This window comes from Ovis canadensis, chromosome X (genome assembly GCF_042477335.2).
Source record: "Ovis canadensis isolate MfBH-ARS-UI-01 breed Bighorn chromosome X, ARS-UI_OviCan_v2, whole genome shotgun sequence".
Classification (NCBI taxonomy): Eukaryota; Metazoa; Chordata; class Mammalia; order Artiodactyla; family Bovidae; genus Ovis; species Ovis canadensis.
In genome coordinates, this window is record NC_091727.1 from 31,323,166 (window position 1) to 31,346,067 (window position 22,902).

Here is a 22,902-nt window from a genome sequence, read left to right on the forward strand (position 1 = left end):
GCACTGCAACTCTTGAAGCCCATGGGCCCTAGAGTCCACGCTCAACAAGAGAAGCCAACACAATGGGAAGCCCAGGCACGACAACTGGAGAGTAGCCCCTGCTCACGGCAGCTAGAGAAAGCCCAAGTGCAGCAAGGAAGACTCAGCAAAGCCAAAAATAATAAAGGTAACTAAAAATAAATAAATACATAAAGCCAACCTTACTATTTTATTTTAATTTTTTTTCAATCTTATTATTTTAAATAATACTTTAAATGTAAGTAGATTAAATGCTCCAATCAAAAGACACAGAATGGCTGAACAGAAAAGCCATATTTATACTGCCTATAAGAGACTCACTTCAGATTTAAAGACACACACAGGGGGACTTCCTTGGTAGTCCAGTGGTTAAGAATTCGCCTTGAAATACAAGGGACACTTTTTTTTTTAGTTCTTCCAGTTTATTGCTACCAACCCATCTCCCTCCATCCTCTCCAGGCATGCGTGCTCAGTCATGTAACCCCATGGACTGCAGCCCTCCAGACTCCTCTGTCCATAGACTTTTCTAGGCGAGAACACTGGAATGGGCTGCCATTTCCTTCTCCAAAGGATGTGGTTTTGATCCCTGGTCAGGAAACCAAGATCCAACATGCCATGGAGTAACTAGGCCTGCGTGCCACAACTATGACTCAGTGCAGCCAAAACTAACAAATTAAATAAATAAATATTTAAAAACAAACAAACAAAAAACACAGACTGAAAGAGAGAATGGAAAACAGTATTCCAAATAAATGAAAACAAGAGAGCCAGGGCAGCAACAGATACACCTATCAACAGAACAGAGAGCCCACAAATAAACCACGTACGGTCAATTAATCTATGACAAAGGAGAACATACAGTTTCTTCAATAAGTGTACTGGGAAAACTGGTATCTACAAATAAAGGAATGAAATTTGAACATTTTCTTACAGCATACATAAAAACAAACACAAAATTGATTAAAGACCGAAACATAAGACTGAAAACCATAAAACTCCTAGAGTAAACCGTAAGTAGAACACTCCTTGACCTAAATCATAGCAACATTTCTTTGGAATTTGTCTCCTAAGACAAAAGAAACAAAACCAAAAATAAACAAATGGGAAATAATTAAAGCTTTTGCACAGCAAAGAAAACCACTGCTAAGAGAAAAAGACCCACTGAATGGGAGAAAATATTTGCAACTGACATGACCAGTAAGGAGTTCTTAATAATATCCAAAATATACAAACCACTCATACAACTAGATTAAAAAATGAGCAGACATCCTGAATAGACAATTTTCAAAAGAAGACATATAGACATGTCAATCCAAAGATTAACGGGCACATGAAAAGATGCTCAACACTGCTAATCATCAAACAAATGTAAATAAAAACCACAATGAGATAACCTCACACCTGTCAGAATGGCTATCATCAAAAAGACCACAAATAACCAATGTGGGCAAGACTGTGAAGAAAAGGGAACACTTGTACACTGCTAGCAGATTGGCACAGCCACTGGGGAAAACAGTATGGAGGTTCCTCAGAAAAATGAAAATAGAGTTACGTATGATCCAGCAATTGCATTCCTGGATATATATCCAAAGAAAACAAAAATACCACTTTGAAAAGGTATGTGCACCCCAATGTTCACAGCAGCATTACTGACAAGAGCCAAGATATGGAAGCATCCCAAGTGCTAGTCGAGAGATGAATGGATCAAAATGTTCTATATGTGTGTGTATAAAGCAATACTATTCAACCATAAAAAAAGAAAATTTGCCATTTGCAACAACATAGATGGTGAACCCACAGGGTATGATACTTAGTGAAATAAGTCAGAAAGAGACATGTGTATGTTATTTATATGCGGAGTCTAAAAAATAAAACAAACTAATTACTATAACAAGACAGACTCACAGATACAGAGAGCAAAGCAGTGGCTACCAATGGGGAGAGGAAAGGGAGGAGGGGCAAAATATACTACTAGGTATATATAAGTTACAAGGATGTATTTTACAGGACAGGGAATACAGCCAATATTTTATAGTAACTATATGTGGAGTATAATATATAAAAATTTGAATAACTATATCATACATCTGAAACTAATATTATAAATCAACTATAAGTCAGTTTTTTTAAAAAGCAAACAGTGACAAATGTTAACAATACATAAATCTGTGTAAAGAGCATACAGCATTCTTTGTACCACATTTATTCTTGTAACTTCTCTAGGTTTAGAATTATTTCCCCAAAACAAAGCCAAAACAGGACAAAACCAAAAGGAAAGGCTGTAGTTCTATTCAGGGATTATCCCTTGTTCACCACTGCATTCCAGAGTGCGACCTAGCACCTGCTCAAATGTTTGCTACATAATGAAGAATGAATTTCACAATACTAAAGCAAACTAGCTAGTAAGATAAGAAAAATATACAGATGAACCTTGCCCCCTACCTTCTGTACACCCCATCTCCCAATACAAAACTGGGGGATCAGGGATCACCTATGTAATGAGTTGTGAATGCTAAGGGAAAATGAAAAATAAGTTTAGGCTACTAAATCATTGGGTATAGTTTCTAGTTTGCCCCTTTTAAAGCATCCCAGATCTGAAATGCTAAGAGATTCTACCAGTTTAAGCTTTAATTTAAAATGTAAGTATTTACACAATGGAATATTATTCAGCCATTAAAAAGAATACATTTGAATTAGTTCTAATGAGGTGGATGAAACTGGAGCCGATTATACAGAGTGAAGTAAGCCAGAAAGAAAAACACCAATACAGTATACTAATGCCTATATATGGAATTTAGAAAGATGGTAATGATAACCCTATATGCGAGACAGCAAAAGAGACACAGATGTATAGAACAGTCTTTTGGACTCTGTGGGAAAGGGCGAGGGTGGGATGATTTGGGAGAATGGCATTGAAACATGTATATTATCATATGTGAAATGGATCTCTAGTCCAGGTTCGATGCATGGGACAGGGTGCTCAGGGCTGGTGCACTGGGAGGACCCAGAGGGATGGGATGGGAAGGGAGTTGGGGGGTGGTTCAGGATGGGGAACACATGTACACCTGTGGTGGATTCATGTCAATGTACGGCAAAACCACTACAATACTGTAAAGTAATTAGCCTCCAATTAAAATAAATTAAAAATAAAATAAAATGTAAGTATTTAAAGTCTTTAGTGTTTATTTAACCTTTTTTTAAGAAACAAGGTTTGAATTTTCCACCTTTTTGATCAAAACAAACACTACCTTGCCATTTTCACAGATGATCTATACCTTGCACTAGCCACAGGAGTCCTAACTGGATAAGTAACCTTGCCAAGTCACTGAAGAACTAAGGCTGCTGCTAAGTCACTTCAGTCGTGTCTGACTCTGTGTGACCCTACAGACGGCAGCCCACCAGGCTCCTCTGTCCCTGGGATTCTCCAGGCAAGAACACTGGAGTGGGTTGCCATTTCCTTCTCCAATGCATGAAGGTGAAAAGTGAAAGTGAAGTCGCTCAGTTGTGTCCGACTCTTAGCGACCCCATGGACTGCAGCCTACCAGGCTCCTCCATCCATGGGATTTTCCAGGCAAGAGTTCTGGAGTGGGGTTAAACCATAATGTGATTCATTTTAATTATCCTAGGAGTTACATTAAGTAGAAAGAAACAGGTGAAATCATTAATAATTCTAATATATTTAATCCAAGACAGCAAAAACACTATTGTTTTTAACATAAATTCAATATAAACATCACTGATATTTTACAATTTTTTTTTCAAACTAAGTCCTGGGAGTGCAGTATACTTTATATTTATAACACATTTCAAGTGCTCAGTGTCCACCTGAAGTTACTACCCTCTTCCAACAACAAAAGAGAAGACTCTACACATGGATATCACTAGATGGTCAACACCGAAATCAGACTGATTATATTCTTTGCAGCCAAGGATGGAGAAGCTCTATACAGTCAGCTAAAACAAGGCTGACTGTGGTTCAGATCATGAACTCCTTATTGCCAAATTCAGACTTAAATTGAAGAAAGTAGGAAAAACCACTAGACCATTCAGGTACGACCTACATCAAATCCCTTAAATTATACAGTGGAAGTGATAAATAGATTCAAAGGATTAGATCTGATAGAGTGCCTGAAGAACTATGGACAGAGGTTCGTGACATTGTACAGGAGACAGGGATCAAGAACATCACCATGAAAAAGAAAAGCAAAAAGGCAAAATGGTTGTCTCAGGAGGGCTAACAAACAGCTGTGAAAAGAAGAGAAGCAAAAGGCAAAGAAGAAAAGGAAAGATATACTCATCTGAATGCAGAGTTCCAAAGAATAGCAAGGAGAGATAAGAAAGTCTTCCTCCGTGATCAATGCAAAGAAATAGAGGAAAAACAACAAAATGAGAAAGACTAGAGATCTCATCAAGAAAATCTGAGATACCAAGGGAACATTACACGCAAAGATGGGCACAATTAAAGGACAGAAGAGGTATGGACTTAAGAGAAGCAGAAGATATTAAGAAGAGGTGGCAACAACAGACAGAAGAACTGTACAAAAAGATCTTCATGACCCAGATAACCACAATGGTGTGATCACTCACCTAGAGCCAGACATCCTGGAATGCCAACTCAAGTGGGCCTTACGAAGCATCACAATGAACAAAGCTAGTGGCGGTGATGGAATTCCAGTTGAGCTATTTCAAATCCTAAAAGATGATGTGGTGAAAGTGTTGCACTCAACATGCCAGTAAACTTGGAAAACTCAGCAGTGGCCACAGGACTGGAAAAGTTCAGTTTTCATTCCAATTCCAAAGAAAGGCAATGCCAAAGAAAGTTCAAATTACCACACAATTGTACTCATCTCACACGCTAGCAATGTAATACTCAAAATTCTCCAAGCCAGGCTTCAATAGTATGTAAACTGTGAACTTCCAGATGTTTAAGCTGGATTTAGAAAAGACTGAGGAACCAGAGATCAAATTGCCAACATCCGCTGGATCATCAAAAAAGCAAGAGAGTTCCAGAAAAACATCTACTTCTGTTTTATTGACTATGCCAAAGCCCTTGACCGTGTGGATCACAACAAACTGTGGAAAATTCTTCAAGAGATGGGAATACCAGACCACCCAATCTGCCTCCTGAGAAATGTGTATGCAGGTCAAGAAGCAACAGTTAGAACTGGACATGGAACAACAGACTGGTTCCAAACCGGGAAAGGAGTACATCAAGGCTGTATATTGTCACCCTGCTTATTTAACTTATATGCAGACTACATCATGAGAAACGCTGGGCTGGATGAAGCACAAGCTGGAATCAAGCTTGCCAGGAGAAATATCAATAATCTCAGATATGCAGATACCACCACCCTTATGGCAGAAAGCAACAAAGAACTAAAGAGTCTCTTGATTAAAGTGAAAGAGGAGAGTGAGAAAGACGGCTTAAAACTCAACATTCAAAAAACAAAGATCATGGCATCCAGTCCCATCACTTCATGGGAAATAGATGGGGAAACAATGGAAACTGTGACAGATTTTATTTTGGGGGGCTCCAAAATCACTGCAGATGGTGACTGCAGCCATGAAATTAAAAGACACTTGCTCTTTGGAAGGAAAGCTATGACCAACGTAGACAGCATATTCAGGTCCATCTAGTGAAAGCTATGGTTTTTCCAGTAGTCATGTATGGATGTGAGTTGGACTATAAAGAAAGCTGAGCGCAGAAGATTTGATGCTTTTGAACTGTGGTGTTGGAAAAGACTCTTGAGAGTTCCTTGGACTGCAAGGAGATCCAGCCAGTCCATCCTAAAGGAAATCTGTCCTGAATATTCATTGGAAAGACTGATGCTGAAGCTGAAACTCCAACACTCTGGCCATCTGATGCAAAGAACTATCTCGTTGGAAAAGACCCTGATGCTGGGAAAGATTGAAGGCAGGAGGAGAAGGGGATGACAGAGGGTGAGATGGTTGAATGGCATCATGGACTCCATGGACATGAGTTTGAGCAAGCTCCAGGAGCTGGTGATGAACAGGGACGCCTGGTGTGCTGCAGTCCATGAGGTCACAAAGAGTCAGACATGACTGAGCGACTGAACTGACTGACCTTACTGGTCAGCACAACTCTAAGGCCTTTGGATTTTGATTTTAAATTACAGGCTAAGAGCTACAACTTTTAAGATTCGCCAAATCAGTATCTTCTTTAAGAGTACATTATTGACTGGGCACAGGGTCTAGCACAGACAAGGTATTCAATATTTCTTAGGTGAAATGAACAAAATGCAATTCATTTAATTTAATGACAGGAATGACTTTATGGTCTTCCCTCATAACTCAGTTGATAAAGTATCTGCCTGCAATGTCAGAGACCCTAGTTCGATTCCTGGGCCAAGATCCACTGGTGAAGTGATAGGCTACCCACTCCAGTAATTCTGGGCTTACTTGTGGCTCAGCTGGTAAAGAATCCACCTGCCATATGGAAGAACTGGGTTCGATCCCTGGATTGGGAAGATCCCTTGGAGAAGGGAAAGGCTACCCACTCCAGTATTCTGGTCTGAAGAATTTCATGGGGTTGCAAAGAGTCGGACACAACTGAGAGACTTTTGCTTCAAGCTTTATCTTCCCTGGTGGCTCAGAGGTTAAAGCGTCTGCCTCCAATGCGGGAGACCCGGGTTCAATCCCTGGGTTGGGAAGATCCCCTGGAGAAGGAAATGGCAACCCACTCCAGTACTCTTGCCTGGAGAATACCATGGACGGAGAAGCCTGGTAGGCTACAGTCCATGGGGTCGCAAAGAGTCGGACACGACTGAGTGACTTCACTTACTTCCTCCCTTCCTTCATAACTTTAGGTAATCAAATCTGTTGATATTTATAGAAATGATAATGGCTTTCCTACCAAAAAGGGATTTAACCACATCCAGACAACCTGACAGCTATTTAATTATTGTCAATAAAGAGCTTCAGAAGCATCCAAAGGCTTCACTTAAGCTTTCCAAGGGGCTTCAAAGAACAGTTTTTATTAATTTCTCAACCCTACTTTCAAGTCCTTAAAATATAAGGGCAATGCAACTGCCTTTTTATAAGAAAGAAAAACAAAGGTCAATAAAAACAAGGATTTTTCAGATGTCAAGAGCCTGGGACCACAGACTATTTCACACCTCTTTGGGGTTTCTACCTCCTGGCTAGCTTTATTACCATTCAGAACCTCAGGTGCACTGAGACCAAAGTTACTACTGCCTTTATCACCATTATTTATCAGCTACCATTTACTGAACAACTATGGCATACCCTGAAAAATAGTTATAATTACCTCCACTTTACAAATATGAAATCAAACTCAGAATGGGCACATGGCAGATTCATGACTCAAACCCAAGCCTACCGTCTTCAATGTCTTTTCTTTCCACAATGTCATTGGTAGCTAACAAGGATGTTCCCAGCTGAGTGACGACAAGCACTCTTCTTTCATTAGCTGGTAGGGGGGAAAAGATAGCAAACTCTCACCAATTTATCATCCCAATAGCAGGGTAAAGGTGTGTAGGATGTGGAAGGCAGAGAGAGCAGGAAAGAATCCTTCTGGAAATCAGCTGTTTTCAGACATACAAGAAACAGCTGAAGGGGAAAAGCTGCCATTTTCTTTTTTAAGGATTACAAATACTTGCCTTTGAAAAAACATTAAAAAGCATCTTTACAATCAAGGCCAACAGCTTGCTAACCCACAAAGATGGCTACCATCTGAAAAGATGATTAATAGTAGACCTACTTTTCACAAGGAGTAGGAATCTAAACTGATAAAAGCTCATTCTCTTCAAGGGATTGTGTCAATAATCTCAAATGTGATAAGTAATCTGCTCTGTACACTCACTCACTCACTCAAGCAGTAACTAACATGAATAATCATTATGTATTTCACAATATATAACATTCTCAAATAAACTTGACTTTTGGGGATGATAAAATACTGAAATACTTTTTAAAAAGCTATTTCCTTTCTGCTCAGAGGGAGGTTAAGCCAACAGTTTACAAACAGAAAATATTCCAACCAAAAGATCAACCAATTTCTTAAAAAAACAAAGTTTTCTAGTAAAGTACTACACTGGATTTGTGTATTTAATCTCATAGAATACAACTAAAATTATACACTGTCATATAGGATCTCATATTATAGATTTGAACAATTCAGGTTAAAACATACAATCAATTCCTGCTCATATATATTACAGTATTCAACTATGCAAAACACATACAGACTTTATAACTTAACAATATTATAATGGGCTGCTACTTTTCATATCATATTAAAATGAGTCATGATGTGACACCTCAAAACCAGCCAGAAGATGCAAGTAGTATTTGAACTGTACTAGTATTAGGACATGACCAGGAGAAGGCAATGGCAACCCACTCCAGTACTCTTGTCTGGAAAGTCCCATGGACGGAGGAGCCTGGTAGGCTGCAGTCCATGGGGTCGTGAAGAGTCGGGCACAACTGAGCGACTTCACTTTCACTTTTCACTTTCATGCACTGGAGAAGGAAATGGCAACCCACTCCAGTGTTCTTGCCTGGAGAATCCCAGGGACGGCCGAGCCCAGTGGGTTGCTGTCGATGGGGTTACACAGAGTCGGACACGACTGAAGCGACTTAGCAGTAGCAGCAGGACATGACCAATCTCCTGAGACACCCCCTGAAACACCCCAACTACACCACAGATGGCCACAGCTGTGGACTGTGGAGCTGTGTAGGCAGTAACCCTAGATCAAGAACGAACAAATATGGAAGGCATAAACCCTACGACTGTCACACAGTTCCAAAGCCATATAAACCAGGAGATTCTGTAGCATTGAGCCTTTGTTGCCTGCAAGCTTTGCAGGATTCCTTATTTTTTAAGGCACTACAGCAACTGAAGGGCTGGGATATTATGCTTACCTAAGGCTTCCTTCAGCAGTGCAGAATTTCTCTCAACAGAATTTCCCCATCCAAGCAGAGAGGAAGTTCTCTCAGAGTTCTACTCCTATGCCACAATTCTCTACACTACAGAAGATGACCTCAACACCTAGCGCTTTGTCTCCACAGCCTTTTCTAAGCTCAGCAAATACTGAGGGCTATGATGACCCTGACTGTTTACCTCTGCCAAAATTTTAGCTCACTTTCTAAGATAATTACATCACAGGTTATAACCCAATGGTCTGTGGGCCAAAACCAGCCCACCAATCTGTTGGGTTTGGCCTTGGTGTGATAAAAAGAAAAAAGCCACAGTTTAGGACAATTTTACATTAAACCTTGGGTATCTAGCTTTTGTCCGAAAAGTCAGATCTACCAGTAGTAGTCAATAACCAGCTGAACCTAAGGACATACTCTCTAGCGTGCCTAATCCCTACACTCCCCTCGCATGTTCCAGACAGAGGCCATGCCTTGCTCCATTCACTGACATATTTGTTGGGTCTCTTGACAGCTGAAATGTGTTCAATAGAGAAGCTGAAAGGTAGTACTACATGTATTAGTCTACCTAGTGCATCTCAACAGTATGCTATTGATGTGGTAATGTGGGGCATAATGATTCATCATGCAAGTCCATTGCACATGACACAAGGTGTTTGGCATCCTGGTCTCCCCCTGTAAAATCCCAACAGCACCTCCAAATGGCCCCAGGAAAGGTAACAATATCTGTGGCTGACAATCACTGCTAGCATGTTAAGTTTAGTGAGGTGAGCATTTCCCAGGTTTGAAAAAAAGCCTTATTGTGAGAGAAGTTTTAAGATAATCTTTCAGTGGAAGGCTAAGAAGATTTTTCATACATATACCTGTAAGGATGCTACCAAAATACAAGTGAGAAATAGGAACAGGATAGTTATTATTTCTCCTAAATGACCCTTCCAAATAATTTCTAAAACTATCATCCTATGGGATTTTCATTCATATTAGAAACTTTTTTGACATAGTCACATATTCACTGCACCTATCTCAAATTGTTATATTCTCAAGAGACTACAGACCAAAGTAATATTCATATTCAAAGATTCATCAAAGCTATTTTCAAGTTAAATATAAATCCCCAGAAAGAAACAGAAGCATATTCAGATTAAATTGAAGCATAACGCCCCTTCCCATGAGTATCTATTTGCCAGCTGCCACCTATACAGGACATACCATACATGCCACTTGCCTGCCTTCCCCCACCAATCTCCCCTTCAGAAATAAAAATAAAGGTACTTGGTATTTCCTCCCAATTCCGAGGCTGGTAACAAAGAGGTAGGATATTAAAAGATAAACAAAGCTTAATGACCTTATATAGTGGTAATGGACAAAGGAAGTAGGAAAGCCTTGATTCTTACTTATTAGAAATATTTTGTTCAATTAAGAATGAGTTGGTGGTAGGGGAGAAAATGGTATCTTGGTTAGAGAAATCAAAGATTTCCTTTATAAAGTGACTTCAAAAATATTTCAAGAACATTCTAGAAAAGGCAAAACGACAGAAGACAGTAAAAAGACCAACAGTTGCCAGAGGTTTCTGGGGAGGATAGGAGGGCTCATAGGTGAAACATAAGAGATTTTTAGGACAGTGAAATAATTCTGCATCACACTCTAGTGGGAGGTACATGACATTATGCACTTGTCAAAACCCATAGGACTTTTTAACACAAAGAACCAACCTTAAAGTATAGAAATTTTAAAAAATCTTTTAGAAAGTCAGGGAGTTCCACGAAGGAATGGAGACCATATGATAAAATCTAACTGTATTACTAGTATACGAAACAGTTATCACTGCAGGGGATGGAGGAAAGTTGCCAATCTAAATAACTTTGGAGTAGTCTGTAAAGCTAAAGACAAAAGGAACTGTACATGAGTATTGTATTCCAGTGATCAAGCTGCCACAGGGGTACAGGTTAACAAAACTGATACACAACTATGCATGCACAATGGGATTAAACAACTAAGTAAATGGATGGTGACTGGTGGGAGCCATATTTCTCACTGTTGGAGTGGGAGGTTGCAGAAAAGTAAGGGGAGGAGGCTAGAATGACCTATGTGGTAATGGATTAGACTTGGAGACATCAATATGAACTCATGTTTACCTACACAGAGAGAGAGAGAGAGAGAAATGAATACATAGAAATACTTATAGATATGCATAAATATACAGGTAACATATACATAGGATTTCAGCTAAAAGGGCCTAGAAACAGGAAAACCCTAGTAGCCACACGCACACCTAGCATCTAGATCTTCATTTCCAATAGCATTCTCTAATAAAAGAAACCTGGTCTTTTAGTACCAGAAAGTAAGGACATGTTCCCAAAACAAAAAACACAAAGAAAAACCAAGAAACACATGAAGATGAGGGCATGCCAGAGTGAAATAGGAGCCAACCAAAAGAGTTCCTAATGGCCAAAACATAAAAAACTTGAGCAACAAAATAAATAAGGTAGTACTGGATTATCACCCACCATAGAAAAGAAATATCCATAAGCCCGAACTGATAAACAAATGACTGAATAAATAAAAAAGTTAATAAATCTCCCATGTAGAATTCCCAGTAATTTATGTAGAACACCCTCAAGACAGAGCAAACTTCCTACTCCTTAGGACTAAGACAGGACTACACTTTGTGACTTATTTCCAAACAACACAGCATGGAACAGAGTTGTTGTTGTTGTTTTTTTTTAAAGTTAACTTTAGAGCAGAGAAACTTGACAAACATATTCTTAGCCAGGTTACAGAGTAAACATTAACAGTGATAAATCATGATGATAGCATTGTACCCTTTATATAACGTAATGAGAATGGTACTTTACTCTATGGTCTTCCTCCCCCAAACCCATAATAACCCGTCTAACCATGAGAAAAACATCAGATAAATCCTAACTGAGGGACATTCTACAAAATACCTGATCAATTATCTTCAAAACTGACAAGGTCATCAAAACAAGGAAAGTCTGAGAAACTGTCACAGCCAAGAGGAGCCTAAAAAGACATGACGATAACTGAAATGGGGTACCCTGGTGGGATCCTGAAAGAGAAAAAATAATTAGGTTAAAAACTAAGGAAATCTGCATAAAATATAAATTTTAGTTAATAACAGTTGTAATATTGGTTAATTAATTGTAACAAGTATACCATGCTACTGTAAGTTATTAGTAACAAAGGAAATCGAGTGCAGGGTATAAAGGAACTGTCTATTAACTTTGCAATTTTTCTGAAAAATTAAAACTGTTCTAAAAAATAAACTTTGGATTTTAAATTACCTCAAAATGGTTTATGACTCGTGGCACAGGACTCTTATTCACATCTCCAGCTCTCAAAGCACATTCTTTTCAGTAGACTGGAAATCTGACAAAATGAGGAGATAAGTTGTCCTTTTATTAACTTCCTAATTCAATACAGTGACTTAAGCAGACAGGGTGCTAGACCACACTTTGGGGGCAAGTGGTTCTTTTCCAAGTATCATCACAATCAGACTCTTCTTTTCCTTTAGGTCACAAATATTTTCTACAGTAAATTCTACATTATCCCACAGAATAGAGCAGTTCAGAAAGACAAAAAGTCCACTGCCTGTTTTCTCATAAGGCTTTTGTAACACACCTGGTTGTGATCTACCACCTTGAGCTCCCCATTCCATCAAGAGTAGAAATGAAGCAGCCCAGGCCTATCAAGCATGTACAAAATTTTCAATTGCACCGGCAAAATAGTATATAACTTTTAAAACACTGCTACTGTATAACCCATTTCTGCTCCATGAAGAACAATTTTTGTATACAATAGTGATCTTACTGGCTTATTTTGACAAAGATGAGCATTCTCTCTCCGTCATTTAGAAACTATATTCATTCTTAGTAAATCTAATAATTCAACATTAACCTTATCATTTTAGGGCAAATACTGGCTTGTATTACATATCAGAGCCATCATGCATATGTTTCCAATTAATCTACTGACTCAAACTCCTTATAACCACAGCAGAGTTAAAATAACATTTTCTGTTTATAATGTATTTTTTTCAGTGTTTCACTCTATTAAAAAATTTTTTTTAACTTCTCAGTTACTTTATCTTAAATAGTACCTGAAAACTTAACTTCAAGTATGAGCAAGAAGTGCTTGTACCTACATGAAGGCTGTTTTCTACCACATGAAATAACTTTTTCAGATCTCTGACATGACAAAAATCCACCCTACATTCATGTTAACCTTATCCCCATTGACTTTAGTCAAAACAGTTTTCTCTCCTTCCTAAATGACTATAAAAGCTATTGTGTGTTTGTTACCATATTGAGCACTTGAAATACTGTTTATCAACTTTTTATTTTCCTCTGGGTTTTATAACTGTAAACCTTGAGAAAGAGAACCAAACGTGTTCTTTGACCTACAGTGCCTTGTGGACACTAAATAAATAAATGTATAAAGTTCCAAATAAGTGCAAATCTAATTTGCTTTGGTTGAGGTGTTCCAACGTTTTCATTAGGTCAATTATTGAAAGACATCATCTAAAAAGACACAGGACAACCTACTGATAATGTATACAAGAGGCAAATCATCTTGACATTTTATTACTTCAAGAGTTTACTTTGAACAGTGTTTTACCAATGGTTGGCTGTGACAACTGTATAATAAATTTAATATATTAAATATACTATAAAGTATCAGAAATATTTAAATTAGAAAATATAATAGAAAATATCAGAGTGCTTCAAACTTGGGGCTTCCCAGGTTTGATCCCTGTGTCAGGAAGATCCCCTGGAGAAGGAAATGGCAACCCAATCCAGTGTTCTCACCTGGAGAATCCCATGGACAGAGGAGTCTGGCAGGCTACAGTCCATGGGGTCACAAAGAGTTGGACATGGCTTCTCACTTAGTTCAGTAAATACTGACTCAAAAAACTGGTATGTGTGTACTAGATCAAGATTAAAATGTATTTCTTACTATGGGCTGCTTTGAGAAACATTGACTTCGACTATGAATGATGATGAGATACTCTAGGTTCTGTAGGAAAATTATTTACTACCTTTCTTTTTCTCTATTATCTGAATAGATGGCACCTTTCTAATTAACAAAGTGGAGTCATCTGAAACACACTTGGATATGACAGTTGGAACAATTCTATTTTGAATTTTCATGAGACTTTATTTTTCGCAAAAGCAACTTCAATTTGTTTTGTGTAGCTCCCACAAACACTTTAGGAGATTCCTGCCTTTCTTAAAGAAACATGAGTTGTCAATCTCACTAACCAAGAAATTAAAGATCAGAAACTGTGGTAATTTCTGACTGCAAAGATTTGAAAGAATAACCAAAAAAAAAAAAAGCCATTTTAATCATTTATTTTACAATGTCTAACCTTCAATACTCCTGAATCCACTGTTCATTCATTTAATAAAATCAGAGCACTCAGCTTGGAGATAAAGAAGGCCCATGCCCTCAAAGTGAAAGAAATGCACTGAGAGAGACAATAGAGTGAGGTTAAGTCCTATAGGTGAAGTCACTCAGTCGTGTCCGACTCTTTGCAACCCTGTGGACTGTAGCCTACCAGGCTCCTCCGTCCATGGGATTCTCCAAGCAAGAATACTGGAGTGGGATGTCATTTCCTTCTCCATAAGTCCTATAATTTGCCAGTAAAAGAATTAAGAATGAACCAAAAAAAGGCGGGGGGATGTGTGTGGGCAAAGCTTCATGGAGATGACGACATTTAAACTGGGTTGCAAAGAGCAGGATTTTTAAAAATAAAAACCATAGAATTATAAAGCTGGAAAGAAATCTACACATCATCTAACATAGTGTTTCTCAACTGGGGATGAGTTTTGCCTCTCAAGGCACATTTGGCAATGTTTGGAGACGTTTCTGTTTGCCATACTGGGGAAGGTTGCTGTTGGGATGTGGCGGGCACAGGCCAGGGATATTGCTCATCATTCTACAGTAAACAGGACAAACCCTGTCAACAAAGATCGTCTAGCCCAGTATGTCAAGAGTTCCGAGGCTGAGAAATCCTAAACCCAACCTCCATACAATGCTCTTGTTTTACACAAGAAGACAACTGAAGGCTAGAGGGATTTAAAACTTTGCTAGAAAGCTAAGACTACAAAACAGGTCTCATAACCTCTCCAGTGTTTAATTCACAACACACACCCACATATGTTATTATATATTAGAAAACAGATGTTAAAAAGAATAGGAACATTATTACAAGGAAGAAAAATAAACTATCCATAGACATCAAAGCTGACACTATTATACTGTTGTTGTTTAGTCACTCAGTCGTGTCCAACTCTGCACCCCCATGGACTGCAGCACATCAGGCTTCCCTTCATCATCTTCCTGAGCTTGCTGAAATTCACGTGTGTTGAGTCAGTGATGCCATGCAACCATCTCGTCCTCGGTCGTCCCCTTATCCTGCCTTTAAGCTTTCCCAGCATCAGGGTCTTTTCAAATGAGTCAGCTCTTTGCATCAGGTGGGCAAAGTGTTGGAGCTTCAGCTTCAGCATCAGTGATTCCAATGAATATTCAGAGTTGATGTCCTTTAGGACTTACTGGTTTGACCTCCTTGCAGTCCAAGGGACTCTCAAGAGTCTTCTCCAACACCACAGTTCAAAAGTATCAATTCTTCAGTGCTCAGCCTTTCTTATGGTCCAACTTTCACATCCATATATGACTACTGGAAAAACCATAGCTTTGACTATATAGATCTTTATTGGCAAAGTAATGTCTCTATTTTTTAATACACTGTCTATGTTTGTCATAGCTTTTGTTCCAAGGAGCAAACATTTTTTCATCTGTCACTACTTCCACTTTTTCTTCTTTTATTGCCATGAAGTGATGGGACTGGATGCCATTATCTTTGTTTTTTGAGTGTTGAGTTTTAAGCCAGTTTTTTCACTCTCTTCTTTCACCTTCATCAAGAGGCCCATAAGTTCCTCTTCGCTTTCTGCCATATTGTTATATAGTCTTTCTCAATATAGATGTACTAACGGAATTAGGCTATAATACCATTTTAAAATTATACCCTTATTTTTTCCATAATACTAGACTTTTCATCTATACAACTCATTTATTGAACATGTATCTGAGACTAGAAATATTACAATAAAACCCAGCAAGTTGGAAGAAGATAAGCATAGGTGCACACACCCAGTTATTCCTTGGGGCAAAATGTCTTTTAAATGTCACCAGCTCAAACCATTGGGGTGCTGGGACCTAGGTAAGATTCAGTTCAGTTACTCAGCTGTGTCCAACTCTTTGCGACCCCATGGACTGCAGCACGCCAGGCCTCCCCATCCATCACCAGCTCCTGGAGTTTACTCAAACTCACGTCCATTGAGTCGGTGATGCCATACAACCTTCTCATCCTCTGTCAACCCCTCTTCCTCCTGCCCTCAATCTTTCCCAGCATCAGGGTCTTTTCTAATGAGTCAGTTCTTCACATCAGGTGGCCAAAGTATTGGAGTTTCATCCTCAGCATCAGTCCTTCCAATGCATATTCAGGACTGATTTCCTTCAGGATGGACGGACTGGATCTCCAGTCCAAGGGACACTCAAGAGTGTTCTCCAACACCACAGTTCAAAAGATCAATTCTTCTGTGCTCAGCTTTCTTTATAGTCCAACTCTCACATCCATACATGACTAATGGAAAAACCAGAACTTTGACTAGATGGACCTTTGTAGGCAAAGTAATGTCTCTGCCTTTTAATATGCTGTCTAGGTTGGTCATAGCTTTTCTTCCAAAGAGCAAGTATCTTTTAACGTCATGGGTAAGATTAGTCCTCTTTATTCAAAATCAATGGCTAAGTTACTCTTTCATTTGTTGATGAAGTTTCTAATAGCAAATGAAATGGACAAAGAACTTGGTTTGAGTCCTGATTTAGGGCCTAATTTTTAACATATGAGCCTATCTGGACATCTATTTTTATTTTTTCATCCTTTTTATTAAATGTACAAAAGGGATGGGGGCAAGGAGATAGAGTAAACAAACATGCTGATAGCAATACAGATTAGTTTTCAAGACTTTTCTGCTCTAATGTGATCATAAAAATACACAAACACAGATAATACATTCTTTATCTTCAATGTTTGAACTGGTGAAACTTCAACTAAAACACCTTGTCCAGTTTGACATGCAACAATTCAGGATAAAAAAAAGATAAAGAAAATGCTGAAGACACTGTCCTAAACAAATGAAAGACTGAAGAGGTATGATTCAAACTATGAAACTAAGGAAGGCTACATAAGCAAGTGATACAGTATACAAATAAAAGATCAAGAAAAAGGAAAGCAGCCATGTGTACATATTTACTACCTGAAATTTCAATGAATGATGCTTATATTCAATCAGTAACAAAATGTTCATCTGACTGCCTGAGCCACTCTGACCCCCTTCCCAGTCAGTCACCTCTAGTGCCTAAGGCACAGCTCGCAACAGCTGAAGGAATGGCCAAAGGTTTTCTGAGGTTTCTGCTTCATCCCTGGCAGACCAGCAGAGGTCCCTGCAGCACTGCATGATATACTAATTATTAAATTTTGATGTGTTTGATTACAAAACTGTGCCAAGACAGTTTAAAGGCCAGAGATCTTTAAATGACTCTATATGAGTCTATACAGACTCTACATTGAGTCTAATTTATTCTCTGGGAAAATAGAAGAATGTTTAAAAATTTCCATACCTCAAGTGAGTACCACATCCTCAGTGCAAGACCTAACAGTGAAGAGGGTATGTTTGGGGGTTTTTTTCCCCTTTGTCCCCCCATCCCCCACACCCCACTATACCTTAAGAGAATTGTGACTGCTCACTTAGGACTGGGAGGCCCTCCCAATAATCCAATCCACAAATTCATTAATCTTCCATTCAAGAATAACTTTTAACTTCCTCAGGAAGGAAGAAAAGTACTTTATTATAAGCCTTAGTGAAATAATATAAAGTCTTAGCTAAAAAAGAAAGCAGTCTTCTTTCCCCACAGAGGATATTAACAACTCAAGAACTACCGAGATATTTTAGGTTAACCAACTAGTTTAAGTGAATGAGTAAAAAGTTCTCTGAGATAAAAGTTTCAGCTAATAATGGCAGAAGTGACCAATTTACAACACTATTTTGCAATTTTTAATTTAATAACTAATCCATACAATTGTAGGGCTTCCTTCTGTGGTGGCTCAGCAGTAAAGAATCTACCTGCCAAGCAGGAGACTAGGGTTTGATCCCTGGATCAGGCAGATCCCCTGGAGAAGGAAATGGCAACACATTCCAGTATTCTTGCCAGGAAAATCTCATGGACAGAGGAGCCCAGTGAGCTACTTACTGTCCATGGGGTCGCAAAAAGTCGGCCATGAGTTAGCAACTAAACAGCAACCACCACCACCATGCAATTGCAGATAATGAATCGTAAAAGCATTAGGTGAAAATTGGGGCTTCGTGAAGGGATCAGGCTGTCAACATCTGAACCTTCTCAACAAACTGACTACAAAAAGAAATTTTTTTTAGATAACTAGGAACACTTGAACATGGATTAGTAGTGTTGATGGTGCAGTACTAGTGTTAGTCGCTCAGTTGCGTCCGACTCTTTGCAAGCCCATGGACTGTAGCCTGCCAGGCTTCTCTGTCCATGGGATTTCCCAGGCAAGAATACTGGGGTGGATTACCATTCCCTTCTCCAGAGGATCTTCCTGACCAAGGAGTTGAACCGTAGTCTCCTACACTACAGGAGAACTCTTATCCCTTTGAGCTACAGGGAAGACCTGAACATGGATTAAGAAGTATTATACATGTAATTAAGGAATCACTATCAAGTGTGTTATATATGACAAAACATTGCAGTCACGTATGAAAATGTGTTGTTTTACATACATGTTGCCTAAGGATGAAATAATGTCTTGGGTATGCCATAAATTCTCAGCAAAAAAGAGTGGTAAGGGGACTATGACACAACTATGGTGAAATGTTGATGAATGTAGCATAGATGTTCACTGAACTTTTTTTCCTGTACATTTCAAAATGTTCCAAATAAAAATTTCAAAAGAAAATATCAACTGAAAGTCACTACAAAGTCCTTTAATGAAGGAAAAAAACAATGTATTCAAAATAATACTTAAAAGCTGATGATTTTCATTCGTTCGTATAGAGATCACAAAAAAAGCTAAAAATATAAAACTACTGAAAGGATTCTTAAGGCAGTCCAGAGATGATAAATCCTTAAAGAGACAAAACCATTATATTTAAAGTCAGTTAATATTAACTAATATTATGGTTAATAATTATGTTAATCAGAAATTATAAGCATAGTTTATAGTTATATTAAATTCAAACTTTAAAATATTTATTGGATCTTATTATATGCAAGGCCCTGCAATAAATAAGTGATAAGGCAAAACGGTAAAGCCCATGCCCTTTTAATTTTTTTAAGCTGCCCATGCCATGTCTTAAAGCTTACTCTTGAGCTGGTGAAAAACAACATACACACTCTGTACCCTGATAACAAAAAGAGTTCAGAGAAAGGAGAGATGCATTCAAGTAAATCAAGTATACTGAAGAAAAACAAAGTAGACAACAGAAAAGATACAGGATTAAAAGAGAAGGAAGAGGGGAAAGTGTAAAGGTCTGAAATAGGAGGACATTCAAAAGATACTGGTACCTTCTATCAACATTTTAAAGCATGACAGTTTTGTGAATGAGATGGGGAAGAAACCCAATGAATGAACTTCCAAGAAAACCTTGGATAGGTAGAGGGAGGGCTTCCCTGGTGGCACAGACTCTAAAGAATCTGCCTGCAATACGGGAGACATGGGTTTGATCCCTGGGTTGGGAAGATCCCTGCAGAAGGAAATGGCAACTTGCTCCAGTGTTTTGCCTGGAGAATCCCATGGACAGAGGAGCCTGGCAGGCTACAGCCCCTGGTGTTGCAAAGAGTTGCCAAGAGTTGAAGTGACTTAGGAGAAGCACCAGAACCACTGATTCGTGCTGATGCTTGGGAGAAACCAACACAGTAAAGTAACTGTCCCTCAATTAAAATAAATAAATTTAATTAAACATTTTTTAAAAATCCTTGGATAGGGACAAAAAATTACAGTGACAACAGTTCTCAAGAGAAAATGGAATAGTACTAAATTTGAAGAGGATGCATCCTCATACCTGTTAACAAGTAATAACTGAACACTATGTAAATGAAAAAGCTTCAAGTAAACAAGGGCATTTGACATTCACAGTTGGATGGCATCAGTGATTCAATGGACATGAACTTGGGCAAACTCCGGGAGATGTTGACAGACGGGGAGGCCTGGTGTGCTACAGTCCGTGGGGTCGCAGAGTCAGACACAACTTGGCGACTGAGCAAGAACAACGAAAATGTAAGATAACTGTTCAAGGCTTTCATTATAAGGATGCTAAAAATAAGATGTGAGCACCATTCAGAAGCAGAAGCACCACCAGACATATAGAAACACTGACACTACTGCTAGGAAAAGCTTCTGAGGCATAAAAGCTTTTTGCTTTCCGTAAGATTCAGAGGATCAAAACAAGTAAGGTTTAGGCTAGGATCACATAAACAGTGATTAGAAAAGAAAGGAAAGCTTACAGAAAATACCCAGTAAGGTTAGAGACTTTGAGGTTAACCATGAGTGACAAGAAAGACAACAAGTACATTGGAAACAAAAGAGGCATCTTTTTTACAATCAGAAAAATTGAGGCATGAGTAAATAGGGAATGGGATTAACTATACATGTAGGGTGACATAGCAAACTTTACAACAGGGCAGAGGGGTTGGCAAACTCTAGTGCATGACCATATTCTAGAAACGCGCTAAGGTGAGAGGCAGTGAGGATGGGATATGAGAGAATAATGTTCCAATTATCTCAGTCTTTGGATACAAGTCATGAGATCATTATATTACACGGTGCACAGAAAAAAGAAAGCATAATGTGACAAAACTGGGAAATCAGTGACATCTATAGGCAAGAGTTAACTGGCCACAATAGCTGAAATGAAACACTGCAATAGTCACAGACGACATAAACCACTCACCAGCTGTGGGGCCACAGACAAGTTCCTTAACCTCTGTTAGCTCCTGTTTCCAAACCCTTTGCTTAATACCACACCTCACAAGATGTTGTAGAAATTAGTTTTACACAGAAAGAAAATGTCTGTAATTTGTAAAGCACCATATTCATTCAAGAGGATGCTTGCTGCTGCTGCTGCTGCTAAGTCACTTCAGTCATGTCCGACTCTGTACGACTCCATAGACGGCAGCCCACCAGGCTCCCATTCCTGGGATTCTCCAGGCAAGAATATGGAGTGTGTTGCCATTTCCTTCTCCAATGCATGAAAGTGAAAAGTGAAAGTGAAGTCGCTCAGTCGTGTCTGACTCTTCGTGACCCCATGGACTGCAGCCTACCAGGCTCCTCCATCCATGGGATTTCCCAGGCAAGAGTACTGGAGTGGGGTGCCACTGCCTTCTCCGAGAGGATGCTTGAGAGCTTTAATAATGCAGCAAACAAGAACCTCAACAGAACTGCCTTTTTTCTATTTCACCATGACAAACACATATTATATTTACAAATGGGCACACTAAAACAGAAGTCAAATGGTAACAGTAGAACCAGAAAACCATTCTTATCAACAAGCAGGGAAAAAAACTTAATTGATATTGTAGACCCCAATTTCAATATCAATTAAAAGGGACTTCACGTTCTGTCATTCCAGAGACTTATTTTTAGCTGAAACTTTAATTTGTCCATTGTCAAGGACTAGAAACTGCCTAGGTGGAAGGGACTAAAATTCTGCTGACTATTCAAGTAACAACTTATTTATAATCACACACACACACACAAATGGATTGTAACCTTTTAATTAAAATGAACAAAGTTAACCAAGTGACTACAGCTACATAAAACAAAATTTAATGAAAACAAGGGTCTGAGTCTGGCCTAGAAAATAAGACAAAATCATGTTCTGTCATAAGAGCCAATGGGAAGGCTCCTTCTCTTGGTTATGGGATATTAGCTAATTTGAACCAAGCTTCCCCCTAAAGACAAATAATAAAGCTGGACAAAATACAAAAAATGACTTTCTTAAAGGATCAAAAAACAAATGGGATAGTGCTTTCCGATCCATTAAAGGACTGGAATTCAGAGAGGTGAAACCAGCGATTCAGAAGAAACTAAAAGTTAAATTGTACCTTACAGCTAGGTAGGCCCAGAGGGACAACAGGAAAATCCCTTTCACTAACTTCAGATTAGAAACCTGAAGGGAGCTTAAAAATACAGGTGAGCCAGAAATTAAACAGTCCATAAATTGAAAGCAATTTGGCCCTGAGTCATCTGGTTAGGCCAAAAATATCTTGAGAGCAGAAATTTGTCTAAGTAATCCTAGATTCCCTCAAGCAGATGCCACTACCCCCAATCCCCCCCACCCCAAAAAACCCTTCCTGGAAGATATCATTTGTGGCTCATGATTTCTCAAGTAATTTTTCCAATTTCAATGCCCAGTAAACAATTAATGACAACCAGGCACGTAGGGAAACAAGACACATAAGATCAAAAGCAACAGAAACATAAAATAACAAAAAGAGGCTCACAGAGACTCCAAAATAATAGAATTAACAAAGACTTTATACTATACTTAACATGTTCAAGGAGATGAAAACTTTAAAATCTCAACAATGAATGTGAAACCATAAAACCTGATATACCAGATTTTCATTAGAAGCAAATAATTATTTCGTTGAAAAATACAGAAAATGAAATTAACCACTCAATGAACAGGTTTAACAGCCAATGGACACAGCTGAGTGAGTCAGAGAAGGGCTGGTAGGAAAAAACCTCAGAATAAAGACAGAAAGAAACATGGGGAAATGGTGTGAAGATCTAACATACAGTACAGTGAATTGGAATTCCAAAAGGAAAGGAGAGAGAGTATGGGGTAGAGGCAACATTTGAATGGCTGA

The 22,902-nt window shown here is 38.7% G+C and overlaps 1 protein-coding gene across 5 annotated transcripts in view; it reads right to left on the reverse strand.

The window, feature by feature from the left end:
• Positions 1-22,902, reverse strand: part of TAB3 (TGF-beta activated kinase 1 (MAP3K7) binding protein 3) — a 92,601-nt gene that overhangs the window by 45,903 nt on the left and 23,796 nt on the right. For 3 of the 5 annotated variants that reach the window (XM_070291479.1, XM_070291482.1, XM_070291481.1), the window contains exons 2-3: positions 12,240-12,324; positions 11,883-12,004 (exon numbers count right to left, since the gene is read on the reverse strand). The exons of the other annotated variants lie outside the window; for them this stretch is intronic. The gene's annotated coding sequence lies outside the window, so the exon portion shown is untranslated. The remainder of the gene's footprint in view (positions 1-11,882; positions 12,005-12,239; positions 12,325-22,902) is intronic. 5 annotated transcript variants of the gene reach the window in all.